Here is a 23,600-nt window from a genome sequence, read left to right on the forward strand (position 1 = left end):
AGAGGTCAAACACATGAAAACAGAAAAGAAAGAAAATTCACAAAGTGAAAGTTGGCTCTTTGAAAAGATTGAAATTAGTGAAACGCTAGCTACTCTGATCACTAATTCTCCATATCAGAAGTGAAATAGAGGTTCTCATTACAGGTCCTACAGACATGAGGAGGATAAAAGAGTATTATGAACAAGCTTAGATGATGAGGCTCCATCTTTCTACTCTGGCTGCGGCTCATTTCCCTGTCTGCCACCCATCCTTTGGTGCAAACAAAAAAGCAAGTAGATTATTGGTCAGGAGAAGAATGTCATTGAAACAGACTTCCAGCAACAAGTGCTTTGGAGGATTGCAGAAAGTTTTTGAACATGAAAGTGTTGAACTGAACTGCAAAATGAAATTTGCCATCTACTAACCAGCGGAGGCAGAAACTGGAAAATGTCCTGTGTTATATGGCTGTCTGGTTTCACTTACATGGAACAAAATTTTATATCAAAGTCTGGTTATCATCAAACTGCCTCAGAACATGGCCTTGTCATCATTGCTCCAGATGCCAGCCCTCATGGCTGCAATATTAAAGAAGATGAGAGCTGGGACTTTGACATTGGTGCCGGGTTTTATGTGGATGCCACTGAAGATCCTTGGAAAACTAACTACAGAATGTACTCTTATGTAACTGAGGAGCTTTCCCAACTCATAAATGCCAATTTTCCAGTAGACCCCCAAAGGATGTCTATTTCTGGCCGCTCCAGGAGAGGCCACAGAGCTCTGATTTATGCTTTGAAGAATCCTGGAAAGTCTAAATCTGTGTCAGCTTTTGCTCCAATTTGCAGCCCAGTGCTCTGAACTTGGGGCAAAAAAAGATTCTACTGGATATTTGGGAATAGATCAAAGTAAGTGGAAGGCTGATGATGCTACCCAGCTTGTGAAGGTCTATCCAGGTCCTCAGCTGGACATACTAATTGATGGGAAAAGATGACTTGTTCCCTACAGTGGACAGTTACTACCTGATAACTCCATAGCTGCAGGTACAGAAAAGAAAGTTATTATTTTTAGATTACAAAACAGTTATGATCATAGCTACTACTTCATTGTAACCTTTATTATGGAATGCATCAGACATCATGCAAAATACCTGAATGCATTAAAAAAGTTCAAAACAGAAAATTTCTACAGGATTATAAAATTATAATAAACAGAACTACAGGGAGAAAGGATTTCAAGACATTGGATTTCATAGTGCTAAAAAATGCATCATTCCATAGTTGAATCACTTTCTGAATAAATATATAAAACCTGAAAGAAGAGAGACTATTATGAACAGCTTTAAGGTGACAAATTCAACAATGTTGTTGGAATAAACAATTTTTTTGAAAAATATACCTAATAACAAATGACACAGGTTCTAGCAGAAAAGTCGGTAAAAACTTCTGCTAATCAAAAGATACATTAAGACAATGAATATGCAAGCCACGGACTGGGAGGAAATAGTTATAAATTTATGACAGGACTAGATTGGAGGGTATGTAAAGATTTTTATAACCTGATAATAAAAAGATAAAACAAAAACAGCAACAACAACAAAAACCACCCTCCAGAAGAAGAAAAGATTTCAGGAGACATTTCGCAAGGATGATATGCAAATGGAAAAAAGTACTCAACATCATTACTCATCAAGGAAATATAAATGAAACCACAATGAGATGCCACTACACACTTACCAAATGGTTGTTTAGAACAATTAAACAATAATGTTGGCAAGAATGTGGAGGAACTGAAACTCTCCCATGTTGCTGGTGGAAATATAAACTATAACCTCTTTAGAAAGTTCCTGGAATTTCCTTATAAAACTAAACATACACTTACCCTATAAATCCAGCCACTTTATTGTTAGGTATTTACTCAAGATAAATGAAAATGTATATTTAAAAAAACAGGATTTGCAGAACAACATAATAGCTTTATTTATACAGCTGAAAACTGGGCACAGTCCTGGTGTCCATAACCATGAGAATGCATAGGCAAACTATTGTAATTCACCTGTGGAATACTACTCAGCAATAGGGTTGAATATCAAAAACATTTTGCCAAAATGAAGAGTCATTACTATATCATTGAATTTACACGGACTTCTGCAATTTGGCAAACCCCATCTATGCTTGAAAAAGATCTGAGTCTATGGGTGGGGATTGAGTAAGAGGGGACAGGAGAAGGACTGTTGGGGGTTATGGTAATGTTCTTTATTCAATAAGAGTTTGGGTTATACGTATGCATTTGTCAAGACTCAAAAACTGTACTGAACTCTAGCTAGTGCATGCTGAGGTATTTAGGAGATGGATACTGATGTCTACAATTCACTTTGAAATGCATAAAAGCTAGGATGGAGTAATGAATGGATAGACAGATGGATAGATCAGTGAGAAAACTAGGTGGTGGGTATACAGTTATTGGCCGTAAATTTTTTTTCAACTTTTGCTGTACATCTGAAAATTTTCATAAAATATATTGGTAGAAAACCTCCTCATCCTTCTCCCTCTTTGTTACAGCCTCAGCCTGAGAAATCTGTGGTGAGAAAGGGAGAGGAAGATGTTGTGTTCCGTGTCTGTATGTCCCCCTCATATACCTTCTTGGTAGTAGCTTCCGGCCCTTCTAGGGTTGACTAAGGGGTGAGGAGAGAGGAGAAATAAGGGGGTCTTATTGAATAGGTCAACTGCATTCACCATCCCCTTCTGGAATGTCAGATGTGCAGTGGCCAATCCTTTTTCAGGGGACCTATTTGTGGGTTCCTCAGAGATTTCCCTAGTAAGAATCTCTGGCTACAGTTCACTAACTTAGGTAATACCTTTTCTGGATAGCCACTTATAATGCCCCTACTATTGACCTCTGATTGCACAGTGCAGCCTCTTCCTGCTGAGATTGCCTTACCACTGGTAGGAAGCTTTTTGGGGGCAGTCTCTTTAAAGATCTAGGCTAGTTCCCTCTGGTGGAGTCCATATTTGGCATTTGGAAAACACACACCTTTGTCCATCCTTGAAGTATGGGCCACTCCCAATTCAGTTCTTTCTTCTTTCCACCTGATTCTTCCAGTCCAATCTGCTTCCCTTTGGACTTTACTCAGATGTGCATGGCAGTCCCAGAGTTCTTTAAACTTTCAGGAGCACCTGTCAGTCTCCCTGGGGGGGTGGGGGGTGGTTCTTGTGAGGCTTGTCTTCATGCGGCTCACCTGTCTTAAAATGAGGGGAAAGCATTTCCCTTTCTATGGGAAAGGTGTGAAGAGGGCGTACATATAGCACATATCCCTTTTTTAAAAAGTCCTTGCTCCAAGCCCCCAGTGAAATTTTCTTCTTTTTAAATAAAGCTGGGGAGTAAATAATAGTCTACACTGGTAAAACTGGCTCTCTACCCTTTGCAAGGCTTGCATAGAAGGTCTAGACCTAGTCACTTAAAACCCGACTTTTAGGGCAGCCCCTGTGGCTCAGCGGTTCAGCGCCGCCTTCAGCCCAAGGTGTGATCCTGGAGACCCCAGATTGAGTCCCATGTTGGGCTCCCTGTGTGGAGCCTGTTTCTCCCTCTGCCTGTGTCTCTGCTTCTCTATCTGTGTCTCTCATGAATAAATAAATAAAATATTAAAAAAAAAACTGACTTTTAAGTGAGGTTCTTGACAACTATTGTTTGGTACTTAAGCTTTGGCTCTAATGCAAAACTTGGAGAAGACACAGTTTCCATCAACCTGCAATAATAGCTGATCTGTTTCCCTTTGCTGTCTCACATGTAGCAGAATATTTATGAGGTACAGATGTTTGCAGAAAAAACTCTAATGTGGAAAGGGACCTCCCCCAATAGCCCTGATAGAACCCCCAGACCACCTGAAACCGCTTCCACTGCACATCATTTGAGCAGTTGCCCCTTTAAAAAAGGAATTGGCTTAAAGTGCTTGGTTTGGCTTTGTGAGTCAGCTGGAAGGAGACCCATGGCTCTGAACTAGTATTACAGAGAAAAGGGACCATTTGCCCGCCAGGGTGGAGGAGCAGAGCATTGGGACTTCTCAATTGCCTTTTGAATAGCCGAGTTTGTGTCTGACCCCGAACTCTGCCTCCATTGGATGCTGGAATCTTTTTGCTGTCTGTAGTTCATGGTGGGCCTCTTTGCTTCTTACCTTTCTTCCGAAGAGCAGGGCAGAACTTGCATTTATGGCGCTTGCTCTCTGGGGGTGAGAACTGTAGAGTCAGGGAGCAAGTGAGTGGCCAGAAGGCAGAGCAGCCAGTTAACAATGGTCTTCACGCTTTGGGCTGAGGCTTCTGTTTATCCTGTTCCCCGGAGCTGTCGTTGTTTTAGGATCCTCCATAGAGTGTGGCCTCAGGGAAAGGAACTAGATTATCCTATTCAGCACTGCATATGGACTATAGGCTAGGACTTTTATGGTCATAATTTCATTTCAGACTCATGACAGCCTTGGAATGATGTTTCCCTTTCACAGATGAGAAAGTTAAGTCCTTGTTCAGAGTCATACGAGTCAGAGGTATAGAGGGGTCAGGTTCTTCAAGCAGTCCATGGGACTCCCCACAAGAATCCAGAGATAAAAACTATAGCATTGATCTCATAGTTAAATTAATCAATTGACATTTAATGAAAAGCAATGGATTGCCTCCTGTAGCCTCAGGAAGAGCCACTTGGCTATAACTAATCAGCGATATAAATGTCTCTATCAAAGGAATATGTGATCAGAATTTACAGGCAACAGTGAACATAGGAATGTGGGAAAGAGGAATGAGCCTCACGGGTTATTGGAGAGGAATTTTTCTAGTGTGCCCCAGCCTGGCCATGGAGAGGGGGCGGAAATGGGGAGATGTTGGTCAAAGGTACAGACTTGAAACTTGAAGATGAGTAAGTTCTACAGATCTAATGTAAAGCATGATTGTAGCCAATGATACTTTATTATATGCTTCAAAGTTGCTAAAAGACTAGATCTTACATGTTTTCACCACAAAAAATAAATGATAATTATGTAGTGTAGTAGATGTGTTCATTTAAAGCTACTGTCATAATCATATTGCAATATGTAAATACTCAAATCAATAGATTGTGCATCTTAAATTTCCAAAATGTGATATGCCAATCATATCTCAATTAAAAAATGTCGGGCAAGCCTAGAACAATGAACAGAAATAAATCTCTTTTCCTGGGAAAAAACAAATACAAACCTCTGTTGATTGGCATCACTATGCCTCAGGGAAGACCACCACGTCTTGTTTGAATTACCTTCATCAGTGTCAAAACTTTTCAGTTTGGTGAGAAGAATTGATTTAAGACTGTCTTCCCTTAAAAGGATTGTTTCAGCAGGGTAAGAGACACAGCTTATGAAGTTTTTGATGTTAGGAGGCATTTGCAGAGGTTCTGAGGGAACTTCTGAGACATTTTCAAACAAATCTCCGATAGACACATCCCTCCTTCAGACAAGGGCCTGTGAGAGGGGTTTCCCATCCTTCCAAATCCATCCCTCTGTTGGTGTAATGAGAGAGAAAGGGCCAGGGTGGGGGAGATCTCTTTAACTATACCAGTCAACCAGTCCCAGGTGTTGGGTCAGCACCCATCAAATATTAGTCAACCAGTTGGTCTTTGTGGATTTCTTCATGGGTATGAATTGTACGACATGTAAATACTATCTCTTCCTCTCCCTTCCATCACCATGACTGTGCTTCTTGCTCCATATCTTTAATCAACTATTCAATGACAACACCTGTGGAAGTAAATCTTATAATGCAAATGTTGGCAAACACTATTCTGGGGCTAACAGTAGGGGCAGGAGGAAGGGTGGTCACCAGGAGTCCAAGTGTGCTCTTCTAAAGTCGAGAGAGAGCCGTGGGCAGTGTTGGAAGGATGATAATTATGCTTTGAGGTCTCCTTATTTGTAATGTTGATTTCTCTCATTTTCCATGATGCCTTCTCATTTTTTTTTTTTATTCCAGCCAAACTACTTCCCTGACTTTCCTTTTTCTCTAGGTATGGGTTTGCTTTTCTGTTTTGGATGTATCCTATCTCTGCATATATGTGTGTGCTTGGAGATTTTTAAAAAATTGACTTTGAAGCTAGAACTTTTCACAAGGGTCAAGTGATTCTGTAAGGCTTATTAAAAATCCTAACATTCTCCTGCCTCTCGTGTCCCTGTTCTGTGCTCTTCAGAGGCAGTCACTTACGATTGTCATAGCTACTTCTTTGGATAGCTTTCATATCTCTAAATAATATGCTTATTCTGTTACTTCTCCATTCTGGAGGATTTAAGCATTTTGTAATTTCTTCTTTCACTTTTCTTTATATTGGCACATTTCTCATCCTCCCCTTCACCTCATCCTCCCCAAATAGTTACACTGCTTTGGTTAGATCAATATTCAGCATTTACATTTTTATGACTTTAAATAAATGCTATTCATAGCAGAGCCATATATATATATGTATATATATAAGCTATGATATATATGCTATGATAAATTTTCCCTTCTGTGTAATATTTGCTTTCTCTGAAGTTAATAATTGGTTTCTGAGTTGTTTTAGACTTCTATGTAGTTAAATCACCCTTAAGCTCTCTCTCCATTGCTTATTTCTGCTCTAGTAACCTTAAAGCACCAAGCATTCTACAAATTTTATGTGCTTAGAGTCTTCTCTCCTAGAGCTTGTTTTTTGCTGTGACATGGAGTAGTTGTCTCTGGCCAGCTTGTGCTATTGTCAACCTGGGAAATACGATAAACATGAAAATTGATTTGCCTTTTAAAAAATTATTTATTTATTCATGAGAGATGCAGAGAGGGGGGGGGGCAGAGACACAGGCAGAGGGAGAAGCAGGCTCCAGGCAGGAAGTCCGACGTGGGACTCCATCCCAGGTCTCCAGGATCATGCCCTGTGCCAAAAGTGGCGCTAAACTGCTGAGCCACCCCAGCTGCTCTGTTTGGCCTTTTTTTTTTTATTGGGTTGAACCCCCATTTCCTAGATGCCATATCTTTCTTAGTTTTTTTTAATGCTCTCTCATTTTGGTGCCACACATCTTCCAATAACTTCCTGGTAAGGGATACATTGTTATTGGTGGGGCATAGCATTCTTCATTGGAAATAATTTTTCCTTTCATATTTGGAACATATTACTCCATTCTTCTCCTTAGTTCTTGTGCTGCCTGCCATTGTGAAGCCTGAAACCACACTGATTCTTCATCCTTTGTAAATCAATTTTTTTTCCCTCTTGGAAACTGTTGGAATATTCTCTTTGTTCTATCTTCCAAATTTTCGAGGTGATGTGCTTTGGTGTGTGTTTATTTTCATCTGCTTCAATATGGAAAGCTGTGTCTTTAAACCGTGGGAACATTTTTCCTTCCTCTTCCTCCTCCTTCCTTCCCCTCCCCCCACCCTTCCTCCTCCCTCTTCCTCTTCCCTCTTCCTCCTCCTTCTCTTCCTCCACAGCTGCTGCTGCTACTGCTGCTTCTTCTCTTTTTGGTGTCCATTCTTTTCCTGTCTGTTCTCCTGTCCCTGTCCCTATTTTTCCCCCAAATAAAGCCAAACTCATTATACTTGACTTTGTCTTCTTACTCTTCTAATGAGGATTTTAAAAAGTTCTGCTCTCGTATCTTTAATTTTAAAGAACTATCCTATTTTCTGGACTGAGTTCTTGTTTCATGAAGATAATAGTCAGCTTTTATCTCTTTGAGGATACTCATGATGGGTCTTATCTCCTCACATAGTGGCTTTATTTGTCTGTTTACTCTGGTCTCTGCCTTTCATGTTAGAAGCTTTCCTCAGATGTCTGGTGACCCTTAGCTGCCTGTTTCTGTTAATAAATGGAGCCCCTAAAAGCTGTTAGAAGCTCTGTGTTTATGGGCTTCCTTGGAAGATGATCTGGCTATGTCAGTTTTCTGGGAACTACCTGTCTATCTACCCCAGTACCTATATCTTTTGACTTTTTTCATTAGGGTTGGTGAGATTCTCTCCAGAGAAGAATCTTCTTATCTCCTGCCTGAGTGTCTGCTATCCTTTTTATAACCAAATAGGAGGAGAAGTGGGAGATCTCATATTCACTATGTGAATGACCATTTATTGCTAGTGTTTTCAGCAATCTATGTATGGAGAGCTCCTGCCCAGAGACACCACATCTTACCCTGAGAAGAGAAACCTCTAGAGTGCTGCCACCTTAAGGAGTCGGTAGACTGTCTGGGCTATACCTGCGACTTAAATAGAATTCAATTTTGTCTTTGCCCTTTATTTTTGCATCCAGAGGCAAATTATACTGCCAGCTCTTGAGCATTTGGGGCATTATGGTTGCTTTCCCGTTGCTGGCTTAGGGTTCTACCTTCCTGGGCTTTGAGGCATTTCTTTTTTTTTTTTTAATTTTTATTTATTTATGATAGTCACACACACACAGAGAGAGAGAGGCAGAGACATAGGAAGAGGGAGAAGCAGGATCCATGCACTGGGAGCCCGACATGGGATTCGATCCCAGGTCTCCAGGATCGCGCCCTGGGCCAAAGGCAGGCGCTAAACCGCTGCACCACCCAGGGATCCCCCCTTCCTGGGCTTTGTCGGGTAGCACTTATACTTTCTGCTTTCCAGTTTCCTAAATGCTCTAGGTATTGTTCTTTCTTTCTTTCTTTCTTTCTTTCTTTCTTTCTTTCTTTCTTTCTTTTCCTTATGGCTTATTTATTTATTTATTTATTTTAAAGATCTTCTCATTGTTACTTTAACGTAATATAATGTAATGAAGTAGTGGAGGTGTATGTATTTATTCAGTTGCCCCTCTTAGCTGAAGTCTGTATTTTTCTGTTAGAGAAATATTTTAATCGTTCAATGTTTCAATTAATTAGAATTCTCTATATGCAGGGATCCCTGGGTGGCGCAGCGGTTTGGCGCCTGCCTTTGACCCAGGGCGCGATCCTGGAGACCCGGGATCGAATCCCACGTCGGGCTCCCAGTGCATGGAGCCTGCTTCTCCCTCTGCCTGTGTCTCTGCCTCTCTCTCTCTCTCTCTGTGTGTGACTATCATAAATAAAAAAAAAAATTAGAATTCTCTATATGCATTCTGCTTTGATGGGGGAGAGAGAGAGAGAACAATGGAGGTGTGATATGAGAATAAACAAACCCACTGGTCTATGTTTTTTGGAGTCAATATGGGTTTAAACCTCTTTTCTCTTTAAAAAAGCGATGTTCAGGAAATGACTCTGAACATTCTTGAGGGGAAGAGTCAACTGTATTCAGTTTATAGTTCTTGGACCAAAAGGAGGAATATTATAAAACACAATTTTAAGTTTTTACAAGTGATGTTTTCTGATTGACCCTCCAAAAATTGGACATGGAAAGTAGCTCATTCATCTTTGCTACATCAGGCTTCATTGTGATTTTCTCTGTGTCAGTGAGTTCTCCTTTACATTGATATCTTTTCCCTTCAGCCTAACATCATTAACATTTTACTATATTCTCTCTTTATACTTTTTTTTTGTTCTAGGCAGTTCTTTTTCAAAGGTATTTTTGATCATGGAATTGTCTTAGACGATGAATAAGAAAGGACCTCCCAGTCTCCTCAGACTCCAGTGTCCCCAAATGAAAGTGACTGACTTGGGAATCCCATATCTTAATTTTATAGGTTGACATTATGTTTTGTGTTTGGTTACTCTGTGGTGCTATCTCCCTAGAACCCTCTCCTTCATTCCCTTCTGATACACACACACACACACACACACACAGACACACACACGCACATAATGTGTAGTCCATGTGGAACAACAATACTATTACTTTCCAGAAGGAGGGACAGCCACACTTTTACAGATGACAAAGGCAGCTCTGTTTATGAAAGGGATTTTCTATTAGACTTGGCAAGAAGCTGAAAGGTTTTTTTTTTCTCTCTATCCAATGGAAGTGTGTGTGTGTGGGGAGGGGTGATTGGGAGAGAGAGAGGAGAGACGGATGAAAGAACAAATGCATTATTGAGGGGAGCACATCCTGACTGAATGAGGAGCAGGCAGCTGCAGAGATGAGATAGGAACTTGGAATGCCTGACGGTGCCAAGACTGTCAGAACTGCTTCTGGGTTCTGAAAGACGACAGCAGGATTCAGCGTTCCTCTGACAACCACTCAGAAAATAGAATGTGAAGAAGTAGGAGGAAGGGAAGATGTGGGTCAAGCCATCACAATACTTCCTCCTTCTTTATGGACAACTATGAAATATTGGGCACTTCAGGGGCACAGGTAGGGGACATTCGGACAGGTGATCATTATGGTGCTGCCAAGCCAGCCACATAGCCCACTCTCCAAGAGTGGATCTTCTTAGCTTAAGTAGTTGGGAAGATTACCCCTTAATGTCCACAGCCCCCAGTCATTTATACTCATATTTCACTTTTCTCAACTGTTCTTTCCCAACTGATTGTCTATGCCAGGGGTCAGCAACCATTTTTCTATAAAATGCCAAGATAGTTAATAGTTGAGGCTTGGTGGCCCATATGGTCTCTGTTGCAATGATTCAACTCTGCTCTTGTAGCATGAAAGCAGCCATAGAAATGCGTAAATCAAAGAGTGTGGCTGACTTCCAATATAATGTTATTTATGGACACTGAAAATTGAATTTCATTTAATTTTTTTGCATGTCACAAAATATCATCATTCTTTTGAATTTTTCCAACGCTTTGAATAGGTAAAAAACATTCTTAGCTCATGGGCCATACAAAGACAGGCCACAGGTTGGATTTGGCTATTGGGTCAGAGTTGGGCAAACTCTGGTCTCTATCCAAATCAGGGCATTGTAGAGGCAGACAGAAGGGCTCTCCAACCACACCCACCCCTTTCCTTCTCTTCTCTCCTCTTCCCTTTCCCTTAGCTTCCCATTGTTCTGATTTAGAAATAAGAAATTTACATGGAGGAAAGTAAAGGATGATGTCATCCATCAATATTTCTTGAACCCATTGGTGAAGTGCTTTAGGATTGCTCTGGGTCCATTAACTTCCTATTCTAGGATTCTTTTTTTTTTAAATTTATTTATTCATGATAGACAGAGAGAGAGAGAGAGAGAGAGAGAGAGAGAGGCAGAGACACAGGCAGAGGGAGAAGCAGGCTCCATGCCGGGAGCCTGACGCGGGACTCGATATCCCGGGACTCCAGGATCGCACCCTGGGCCAAAGGCAGGCGCCAAACCGCTGAGCCACCCAGGGATCCCCTGTTCTAGGATTCTTGAATACACAGTTAGTTTATACTAATTAGTGTGCTTGGTGACACAACTGGGCTGTAGAGATAAACCAGGTCCAATCCTGTCCCCTAGGGCTCACTTTTCTAGGGTATGCTTTTGAATAATCCATACAAACCTACTTATGTGTAGTCTCACCCTTAAAAAATGAAATCTAGGTGTATAAGTCACAATTATAGTTAAAGTTTGGGAGGAAATCTATCCTTGGAGCAAACAGGCAAAGGGAATAAAAAGCAAATGTATAAGTTACCCTTCTTACCTGTGCAGCAGGATTTAAAATAACAAGACTACTATTTTGAATTTTGCCTCCAAATGAGTATAGTTCCTAACAAATTCCCCATCCTGGTTCCAGACATATTTGGAAGTGTCCTTACTGCTTAGGTTGATACTTTCTGTAAAGCACTACCAGTCAAGTTGATATCCTCTGCGGTTGGATGTTTGTTTTTGAAAATGATATTTTTTAAAAGATTATATTTATTTATTCATGAGGGACACAGAGAGAGGCAGAGACATAGGCAGAGGGAGAAGCAGGCTCCTTGCAGAAGCCTGACGTGGGAGTTGATCCCAGGATCCCGGGATCATGACCTGATCCGAAGGCAGACATTCACCCACGGAGTCACCCAGGTGCCCTGAAAATGATATTTTTTTTGTGAAGTCACATTTTCCACATTTGCTGAGTTATCTTTCTGGGTGATAATGTTTGAGTCAAAAACTTCATGAAAAAGCCCATAGTGTTGAGTTGTCACGACAAAGACCCCCAAGCATTGGGTTTGAGGTAAAGGAGTATAAAGAACAGACTTCAGAGTGAGATAGACAATTCAGAACCCATCTCTAGCATGCATTAGCTATGCAATGTCAGAGAGGAAACTACCTCTTTGAGACTCAATTTTGCTACCTGTAAAGTGGGGCTAGAAATACTTCCCTTCCGCTGTTGTAAGGATTAGAAATGGTGTATATAAAATACTCTGAGCATGGTAGGTGTTCAGTGTATATTAGATACTCTTACTTGGCCAGTTTCCTGTAAAGGATAGTTTACATGAGTCAGAATTTTTTCAAAATAGGCTTTTGGGGATGGATTCCTTAGCAGTGTTAAATAAATGAATCAAGATGTTTTTCACTTCTGTTTTTGAATATGCGCCTTCTTGGTTTTTTTCCACAGAAAAAATTGACACCTCACTTCTGATTCACACTAGAAACAGCATGTTTCATCCTAGCTACTGTTTTCTTTTTTTTTTTTAAGTGTTATTTGTCCAGCTTCTTTTGAAAGATCAGCTAAATGTCACATTATCTTGCTTCTGCTAATCTTTCAAAATGCTCACTGCAACAGTCATAACAATTGCTTCATGCTCAAGTTATTAAAGAAGTGTATCTCTAAATATAGTGTTACTGAATTTTCATTTTTATTTAATAAGTCCAGGCTTATGTTTCCACATAAAAATATGGATTCATTGTAAAACATCTGGAAAACACAGCAAAGTCAGTTTACATTTTTTCTCTTGGTCTTATGACACAAAGCTAGCTGCAGTTAAATCACTGCTGACATTTTGGCATATATTGTTCTAACCCATTGACCATTTTTGCTATAGCTGTACCCACCCATAATAATGTGGTAATAAGGTGATGTGGATGTGGATGTGTACATATGCCTATATGTGATCCATCAATATTTCTCTTTGAAATGGTATCTGTTTATTGTTGGCCCTAATAATTTACAGACTCATCATAGAGAAGTTGAAAAGTACTGAACACTGAAGAAGAACTGAAAAACATCCCATAATTCCATCATACATTAATCATTTCCTTAACATTTTTTTCTCTTATATTTTTAGGGTGTTGAGATATTGCCACATATTCTGATTCTTTTTTTTTTAAGATTTATTGATTTATTTTAGAGAGATCGAGAGAGAGAGAGAGAGAGAGAGAGAGAGTTGAAGAAGGGGCAGAGGGAGAGAATCTTCACGTAGACTCCCTATTGAGTGTGAGGCAATGCACGGCTTGATCTCAGGACCCTGAGATCACAACCTGAGGTGAAACCGAGAGTCGGTTGCTTAACCAACTGAGGCACCCAGGCTCCTCACTACACATTTTGCTTCTTAAGTATAGTTAACCTACAAGCCAGAATAAGTGATTTGGAAAGGAATTTGGTGACAAGTAATTTGTTCCAGGGCATATTAGCTTTTTCCAGTTCAAGGAGATCACTGCCGAAAACACAGCCTATTCAACGTGGGTTTTGAAGACAAATTCCTGGACATGAAAATAGACTTCATGTTTTTATCAACAGCTCAGTTTAAAAAGAAATTGATTTTAATTTCTAGAGCAGTTTTAGGTTTACAGGGAAATTGAGAGGAAAGTACATACATAGAGTTCCCATATACCTCCTGACCCTACATCTGCATGGACTCCCTATGGCCACCTTCCCCCACCAGAGTGGTACATTTGTTGCAACCAATGAACCTGCATTGACTCGTCATAGTCACCCAAAGTCTGTAGTTCTCATTAGGGTTCACTCTTTGTGTTGTACATTCTATAGGTTTGAATAATTGTACAAAGACATGTATTCACCATTATACTATCATATAGAGTAGTTTCACTCTCCTAAAAACCTCTATGCTCCACAGTTTCATCTCTCCTCTCTGCCTCAACTCTTGGCAACCACTGATCTTTCTACTGTTTCTATAAGGTTTTGCCTTTTCCAGAATGTCATGTAATTGTAATCATATACTATGTAACCTTTTCAGATTGGCTTCTTTCCTTTAGTAATATGCATGTGAATTTCCTCCATGTTTTTCATGACTGGACAGCTCATTTCTTTTTAGCACTGAATAATACTCTATTGTCTAGGTGTACCTCAGTTTATCTACTCAGCTAGAAGACATCTTGGTTGCTTCCAGGCTTTGACAACTATAAATAAACATGCTATATTCATGTGCAGGTGTTTTTTTTTTTTTTTTTTTGTGGTGATGGGTAGACATAAGTTTCCAACTCTTTTGGATAAACACCAAAGAGTATGGTTTTTGGATTGTATTGTAAGACAATGTTTAGTTTTCTAAGAAACTGCCAAAGTATTTTCCAAAGCAGCTGTATTATTTTATATTCCCACTAGCCATGAGTTGAGAGTTCCTGTTTTTCCACAAACTTGTTAGCACTTGATTTTGAATTTTAGTCATTCTAGTAGATGTATAGTGGTATTTCATTGTAAATTGCAATTCCCTAATGACATTTGACATTGAGCATCTTCTCAGATGTTTATTTAACATCAGTGTATCTTGCTGAGATGTCTTTTCAGGTGAGATATCTTCAGGTCTTTTGCTGATTTGGGGGGTGGTTATTCATTTTCTTATTGTTGAGTTTTAAGATTTCTTTGTATTGTTTTGGATAACAGTCCTTTTGCAAATATTTTCTTCGAGTATGTACATTCTCTTGACAATGTCTTTCACAGAGCAGAAGTTTTTAATGAAGTTCTGCTTATTAATTGTTTCTTTCATGGGTCGTGCTTTTGCTGTTGTCTCTGAAATGTCATCATCATACCCACAGGCACCATACACCACATCCACAGTGTCCTATATTATCTTTTAGGAGATTGATAATTTGGAATAAAAGATTTAAGTCTGATTCATTTGGGCTAATTTTTGTGAAGGATATGGGGTTTGTGTCTACATTCTTTTCTTTTCTTTTTTTTTATATAGAGGTCCAGGTATTCCAGCACCATTTGTTAAAAAGGCTATCTTTTCACCATTGTATTGCCTTTACTCCTTCATCAAACTGTATTTGTGTGGAGTCTAATTCTGGGCTCTTTATTCTGTTCCATTGATCTATTTGTCTCTTATTTTGCCAATATCACACTGTCTTGATTATTATAACTTTATAATCGGTTTTGAAGTCAGGTAACATTATCTTCCAACAGTGTTCTTCTCTTTCAATATTGTTTTTGGCTATACTGGGTCTTTTGCTTCTCTATACAAACGTTAGAATCAGTTTGTCAATATCCACAAATAACTTGCTGGGATTTTAATTTGAATTACATTGAATCTATAGATAAAGTTAGGAACAAATGACATCTGGACACTATTAAGTCTTCTAGTCCATGAACATGGACTGGACTATATCTCTATTTATTTGGTTTTTATATTTCTTTCATTATAGATTTGTAGTTTCCCTCATATAGCTCTTGTATCTACTTTGTTAGATTCATACTTAAATAATGCATTTTATTTTGTGTGTTAATGTAATGGCATTGTGTTTTTAATTTCAAATTACACTTGTTCATTGCTGGTACATAAGGTACTTAGGATTGATTTTGTATTCTGAAACCTTACAATAATAGCTTACTAGTTCTAGAAGTTTTATGTTTTTGATAATGATTCTTTTGCACTTTCTACATAAGCAATCATGTAATTTGTGTACAGTGACAGTTTTATCTCTTCCTTCCCAATCTGTATAGTTTTCTTTCTTTTCCTCATCTTACTGCATTAGCAAGAACTTGCATTGTGATGCTGAAAATAAGTGGTAAGAGGACACATCTTTGACATGTTCCTGATAGTAGCAGGAAAGCTTCTAGTTTCTCACTATTAAGTATGATGTTAGCTGTAAATTTTTTTGTGAATGTTCTTTACCATCTTTACAAACTTTGAGGAATTTTCCCTTTATTCCTTGAAAATTCAGGTGGCTTCGGTACTTACAGGGTTCTGAAAAGCTTATCCCTGCAGAGGCTCCAAAATCCAATTCTTCTTCTATGTCTACTCTTCTCCCACTACCAGGGTGTTGGATTTTGCCAAGAGTTTTTCTGCATCTATTAACATAATCATGTGATTTTTCTTTATTAATGTGTTTTTTTTTGTTTTTTTTTTTAATTTTTATTTATTTATGATAGTCACAGAGAGAGAGAGAGGCAGAGACACAGGCAGAGGGAGAAGCAGGCTCCATGCACCGGGAGCCCGATGTGGGATTCGATCCGGGGTCTCCAGGATCGCGCCCTGGGCCAAAGGCAGGCGCCAAACCGCTGCGCCACCCAGGGATCCCTATTAATGTGTTGATGTGATGGATTACATAATTAATTTAAATGCTGAACCAGCCCTGCATACTTGGGATAAATCTCACTTGGTTATGGTGTGGAATTATTTTTATATATTGTTCCATTTACTAATATATATTTTTTATAAATTTTTATTTATTTATTTTTTATTTATTTATTTATGATAATCATAGAGAGAGAGAGAGAGAGGCAGAGACACAGGCAGAGGGAGAAGCAGGCTCCATGCACCGGGAACCCGACGTGGGACTCGATCCCGGGTCTCCAGGATCGCGCCCTGGGCCAAAGGCAGGCGCCAAACCGCTGCGCCACCCAGGGATCCCCCATTTACTAATATTTTGTTGAGAATCTTTGCATCCATGTTTGTGAGAAATATTGGTCTATAGCTTTCTTTTCTTGTAATGTCTTTTTCTGGTTTTGTTATTAGGGAAATGACCTCATAAGATGAGTTGAAATATTCTCTTAGCTTCTATCTTCTGAAAGTGATTGTAGAGAACTGGTATAATTTCTACCTTAAATATTGGTAGAATTCACCAGTGAATCATTTGAGCAAGAGCTCAGTTTTGATAGAAGAAAAACAAAAAGACGTTTGAAATAGTAGTATTTTCAGCACAGATTTGAAACGTCATGAATGGTTCTTCTATTTTTATCAAGTATGGTTAAAGGAAGAGAACTATTTATTTTTAAAAGAGGTCATCAGAAGTTGTAAGGGAGTCCATCTGAAAGTGGGTTAAAGGATAAGCCTCAAGGAATAAAAAAATCAATTTCCTGGTAGAAGGAAAAGAGTAGACATAGAAGAATTGGATTTTAGAACCTCTGCAAATATAAGCTTTGCAGAACCCTCTTATTACCCAACCCACCTGCATTTCCAAGTCCCAGAAATCTTTTCCATGAATATTCCATTTTAAGACAATAAATTATGACCTTTTTTTTTTAAAGATTTTATTTACTTATTCATGAGACACACACACACACACACAGAGAGAGAGAGAGAGAGAGAGAGAGAGGTAGAGACACAGGCAGAAGGACAAGCAGGCTCCATGCAGGGAGCCCGATGTGGGACTCGATCCCAGGACTCCAGGATCGCCCCCTGGGCTGAAGTTGGTGTTAAATTGCTGAGCCACCTGGGCTGCCCTATGACCATTTATTATTAACCAATGTGTTCTTAATTTTTTTTCATGGAGGGTATATATATATATAATGCTTTCTGAAACTTTCCATATATGAGATTCCTGGGGTGGAGTGAAGGGCATATACAGATACTGCTTATTAACACTACCTCCATTTCTTCCAGGTTGGAGATACTATTTTGGATAGCTCACTGTCTTTTGGGGAAATGCTTAATCTTTAGATATCTTCCTTTCCCTGCCTTTCAAACCTTTGAGACAACTGAGGACAAGGGACTTTGGATCAATGTGGTGTATTCTAAATTTGCACTGGTCTCTGCTATAGAGGGATGAGTGGGTCAGGTTTGATTCAATATAGGCTGGTATCCACTGAGGATTGACAGGCCTCATTTGGCCCTTTGGGGCATGTTGTGCTGGTGCCCACTACTGAAGTTCTGGTCATTTGTCTCTGGTTTTGATGTCCCTACAAACAGTGACCTCTTTGTCCCAATTGAAGACTCTGCTGATCACTACCCCTGTTGTCACTTCCTCTTTTACTCCCTGTGACACATGGAGACTTCTGCATCTCTATGCTCCTCTTTGGGGAAGGTGTCATCTTGCTCAGGTGACCAGTGAATTTCAACCTTCCAAATAAAGACTTATAATCTTCTAGTCTATGTCTGGGAACATGAGGGAAAATTCCTTCCAGAATCTCCCAACTCACTTGGTTGTTATCAAGACAGCATCCCCTGGGATTTTGTCCTAGCCAGTGGACCAGATGAATATATTTGCATGTGCTCACCCTTCTCTTCTCTTTTAGAAACTCTCCATCTTCCAGTCCCAGAACTTCTCCACTTTTTCTCCAGGCAAATTAAACTTTTATTCATTAGGTGCTGAGTTCCTTAACTTCCTTTTACAGTAAAACTCCATGAGTTCAATCTCAAAACTCACATGAGTTCAGATCTCATCTTTACCATACATTTGATTTGATTAGTAAAGAGGGTTTTTGTTTTGCTTATTTGTTCTTTAATTTAGAAACTCTTTTCACCTTTGACAAAGGCTGATTTTCAATAAAAGCCCTGTTTGTTCTAAGTAAATCTTGGCTTTCTCCTCCTGACTAAGAATGCTATGGGTGGGGAGCCATGTGGCAACAAGATTTCTGACATTTAAAAATGCACCTGAAAATATTTATAAAATATTCTCCTATTATGGACCATTCTCAAGTATAATTGGTCATTGGACATTTGTTGATATCCTTGGGATGTCAGTGTTTTGTGGAAAACCAAAAATGTGGGCTTCTGTAAAGTTTGAGAGCTCTGGTTGTGACACTGTTGGAGAGAGGAGATGGGCGGGGATCCCTGTGGTTGGTGTGACTCACACACTGTAAAATTAGAAAGTCAATTCAGGATCTTAAATGAAATCATTTATAAGTTATTTTCTTCAATATATTTATGTAGTACTTTTCATCCCAATGACTCAACTGTCTGAGGAGTGAACAGCCAGGACAGAAAAATATTTGGAGAGGGCATACTTCTCAAAGTTCTTGACTTCCTTCAAAGATGGCAGTTTATTAGCAAGGCTTTGACTTGATTTTCCAGACTTAACAATTATAAAATAAGTAATTACTTTTATAGCTCATTTGCTTTATCTCAGTCACTAGGCCTGTGATGGTAAGAACTATTGCTCAGCTGTTTAGGACACAACATGCAATTTCTCCAAAAAGACCATGAACTTAATTTGATTCAGTGATGTTTTGCACCTTCTCTAGTTGGTGTTTGCTTCTTTTTTTTTTTGGTGTTTGCTTCTTAAAGGAAAGCTATGTTCCTGTCCACCTGCCAGTCTCTCTTCCACCCTCAGTTGCTAGTTTCTCCTACTTTTGGTTTTACCATCTACTTAAGAGGGTCGATTGAGTTGGCCAGACACGAGCTCACCTTCAGCCCCTACCCTGAGAAGTCGTTCCTCCAAATCTATTCCAGAATGCTGTTCTCTCTATCTGGTTTCTGTGTAATAACCAGTTTTGCTGGAAGTAACATACATACGCACCATGGTAGTGGACTGATATAACATAGATATGTATTCAATTTCAGGTATAAATGAAGTCTGGTAAGAAGTGGTTCATGTGGGAGCACCTGGGTGGCTCAGTTGGTTAAGTCTCTACCTCTGGCTCAGGGCATGATCCTAGTGTCCTGGGATAAAGCCCCACATCAGGCTCCCTGCTCAGTGGGGTGTCTGCTTTTCCCTCTCCCTCTGCCTGTTGCTCCCACTGCTTGTGCTCTCTCTCTGTTTCTGTCAAATAAATTAATTAAATCTTAAAAAAAAAAAGAAAAGCCCATGTGTATGATAGCTTTGCCCCTAGGTCCTCAGAGACCCAAAATCTTCTAGCTTTACTACTCTACTCTCTTTACAGATGACCTACAGCTTTTTTAGCTTTTGGCAGTTCCTTCATTCCGGGCTGCAGTAAGAAGGAAGGGACGTACAAGAAGGTGAGGCTCCAGAGCATGTCCCAACTATTTGTCAAAGAAGGGGGCCTGGAAGCTGCCATGTGACTTTCCCCTTAGCATCCCATTGGCCAAAACTTAGTCACATGACCACACTGAGCTCCAAGGGAGTCCTGAGCAAAGTTGAAAATTGTCTTTTTATGGAAGAGGAAGGAATTGATTCGGGGAGGCATCCAGCAGCTTCTCCTACAGCCAAGAAATTAGTTTTCCTTTGTGATTTATAATCAGTTCTAAAGCAGCTCTAAAAATATTTTTGATAAAGGCAGTATCTCTGGGGCAAGATTCTGGCCCACCAGGCTTAAAAAGGAATTAGTGAGCAGGGTGTGAGTTTTCTTTGTTTGTTCTTAAAATCTTTATTAATATTATTAGAGCTATATTAAGATTATTATCTTAATCACCTTCTCTCTTAAATTGCCTGTTTATCATTAGACATATGACCTTCTGTTTTGAAAAGAGAAAAATTATAAAATTCAACTTGCAGGGTTTTTATGAAATAATAGTAACAGCTCTCCAATGGGAAAATGGGCTCTTGAAATATATTTTGGTCTAAAATAATAGCCTTGCAATGTACCAGAGTCCAGAGGAAGGAATGATTAAATCTAGGGCAGTTTAGAACATGGGTGTTCGGGTTGGTGGCTCTTGCTGCCCTCCCCCCACAGCTCTGATAAGAAATTCACAAACAGGACTCCCAGCTTGTCCACTCAGTGGGCAACAGAGCTCAAAAACTGAAAAATGGGACTCATCTCTAGACTCCTTTATTGTTTCAAAACTGCTAACAATAGAACAAAGTTTGCCCAAGGCAGAAGCACCGCTATTTATCTGCTGCTGCCATTGGGATCCATTTAAGTTCATGAATGGTTCCTTATTCACTCCATAAAATTTTACTGAGGGCCCATGATGTGCCAGACACTGTCCTGGAATTTGGAAAACAACAGCATGCAGTCATTTGCCATTTTGATTACTGACCCATTGTCTGATGTTTCCCCACTCTGCTGCAAACAACATTTTTCAGGTTTCTTTGCCAACTGGCTCTTGGTTAGGTTTCAACCAATGGGAGGAAATCAGTGGTGAGAGGAGCAGAAAGCCTGGGTATTTCTCATTAACTCTCTTCTTTTGAGAATTATTTGTATTCTGAGATACAGTCTTAGGTAGACCATGTGGCTTGACTTGGCATTTGTGAGCTGGATATTATCTGATCTGTCAAGACGTGAGCTTGTGTGTGTGTAACAATGGTATATCATCAAGTGGAAATAGTAAACGTGAGACCAGGCTCTAGAAGTTCAAGAAGACACAAGTAAGGTGTATGAGCAAGTGACTCAGATCCCCATGGCATTTACTTCTGTGGCTTTTCCACTCCTTTTTCTAGCTACTTCTATGCCTAAAGGAGAGTTTCCTATGACTGGTTGATGGAGGAAGTAGAACTTGCACCTGTGAATTGATGGGTCTACATGATACCTAACAATAGCTGGAATTGGGCTGTTTCTGCTTTATAGCTCCTTTTAGGAGTGATGATGGGAAACTTCCAAGTGGGTAGAACTCCTGGTAATATATCTAGTCATCTGTTTCATAAGGAGGGAGCAATGGCCATAAGTTTATGTCTGTACTAATTCACGGTAGTCAGGGACTGGGAATGAATCAGACTGGAATATTCATGGCAAGGAAGTCTGGAGAAGAGGAATGAAGAGGATGGACTTCATGGAAAGGGCACAGAGTGTGAATATATTCACCTCATGACTATGGTCCCCTTAGAGCAGCTCCTGAAGTGTAAGTCCCTAATAATCAGGAGAACAGAGTGGCCTGTACTATGCATATCAGTTTGTCTCTTCTTCAAAGCCACTTCAAAGTGGCTAGAGCAGCAGTGATAAAGGCCATTCTTAGGCTCAACTAAGTGGACTTCCCTCACCAAGGAAGGGAACTGGCTGCTGCCACTAGTAAGTGCCCGAGCTGCAGCTGTAGGGTCAGTGCTATGCAGTATCCTGCCAAGCTTATGACATGGAACTCTTTCTACATAAAGGGATCCATCCTGGGAACTGATTTATCTTCCTTTCTCCCAGAGTTTCTGTCAAATGCCAAATTCGCCATCACAGTATTCCATTTAATCATGCTGTGGTGAGAAACAAAGGCAGAAGAAAAATTATTAAATTTCCTTAGTACTTACAGTCCACTGACAAGTCCTTAAAACAAGCACAGTGACATTCCTCTGGGGACTCAACTGCCTCCATGTTAATGCTTTGCTAAGGGCAAAAGGCAATCCAACCCCAGGATCCTGCGAGTCTACTCTAACATATAAAAATTCCTTTAGATATGAAAAAAAAATTCCTTTAGAAATTTCCTTTATTTTTAAGCACTCCCACGAAGATACATGTTGGCAATCATCACCCAAGCATATGGCCCACTGATCTATACCTGAAGAGTCTCATGACTAAAGTTTTATTAGACAGTAATAAATCATCTTTTTCCAACAATAGCTAACTCCCTTAATGTTCTGGAGACCTTGCTTCCAAAATTCCTTAGAGACTTACACTATTCCTAACCCCCTCCCACCTTGAAAGTATATAATGGGCCGTTCCTCATGACCCCAGTGTCGCTCCTTCTGCCCACGGGTCCTGTCCCTCTGCTTTAATAAAATCACCATTTTGCACCAAAGATGTCTCAAGCATTCTCTCTCAGCTGTCGGCTTTGAACCTTAATGTCTTTTCCTACATCACTGCCGAACAAGGGATTCATTTTATAGTGAGAGGGGTTGACATCAGTCTCAGCATAGACTTCAGTGTCTTAACTACATAACCCTGCTGCCTGTAGGACAAGGCATATGCTTTGAACTATGATAGAGGTATGGTGTTCTTTCTGCCTTAGCTAGAATACATGGGTCTGGGAATTAAAGGTGGAAGTGGAAACATGTCTTCCTACTATTACATTAAATAGCCCCACTTACAACATAGTCCCCCTTGTATCAGCAACTATGGTTTAGAGATCTTAATTCTCAAAGGAGGGATGCTTCTATCAGCAGATACTATAACGGTTCCATTGAACTAGAAGTTGAAAATGGCACCGAGATGTTTTTGGGCACCTTGTTCTACTGAACTGGCCAGTGAAGAAGAGAATTCAGATTTCACCCAGGAGACATTGGGTTGGGGCTACACAGTGGGGGCAGGGAGGACTGTGTTTGGAATCCCCAGAGATGGAGATTGTAGATCCCTTTGCAGAAAGAGGTGACAATGCCTTGGTTTATATGAAGGCCTGGACCTGTTGTCATCCTAGGGACCAGGATGAGAATAAATGCTGAGTAGCTGAACTGGTGACTATCCCAGTCATTTTTACTGGTTTGCTTTCAGATTCAGCTCCTGCCCTTCTCAGGCTTCCTGCCAAGTATCTTCTAGTTACACTTGGACACGTAGGACCCATAGATTGGACTTGGCGAAGTGGGCTCATTGGTGGTAGGTTGGAGGGTAGTAGAAGGAGGAGCAAGGATATTTCTCTATCTCTTCTCCCTATTTTGAGAGAATCCTATGGTAGTTACCCTTCCCTCCAGGTAGCCTGGCACCTGGGCTCAGGCAGCTTCCTTTCCTTTCCTCTTCCCAGCCCTGGGATGGAGGTGGTTTTCTGCAGGTGCTAATTTCTGATTTGCCTTCCCTTTTCCTATTTGCTCTTTCAGCAATTCTAACAACTTTGAGGCTGTTTCCTGTTTCAAATTCCCTCCGTTGAACTATCTGGCACAGCCTTCAAATTTCTCATAGCCCAGTGGGTAAAATATTGAAAAACACAATTAC

General features: G+C 40.0%; 1 pseudogene; it reads left to right on the top strand.

Annotated features, from left to right (window-relative positions):
• The first annotated feature begins 293 nt into the window (after window positions 1-293).
• On the top strand, window positions 294-1,181 carry LOC129510203 (S-formylglutathione hydrolase-like; annotated as a pseudogene).
• Window positions 1,182-23,600: the final 22,419 nt, after the last annotated feature.

Source organism: Nyctereutes procyonoides, unplaced genomic scaffold (assembly GCF_905146905.1).
Source record: "Nyctereutes procyonoides isolate TBG_1078 unplaced genomic scaffold, NYPRO_anot_genome, whole genome shotgun sequence".
NCBI lineage: Eukaryota > Metazoa > Chordata > Mammalia > Carnivora > Canidae > Nyctereutes > Nyctereutes procyonoides.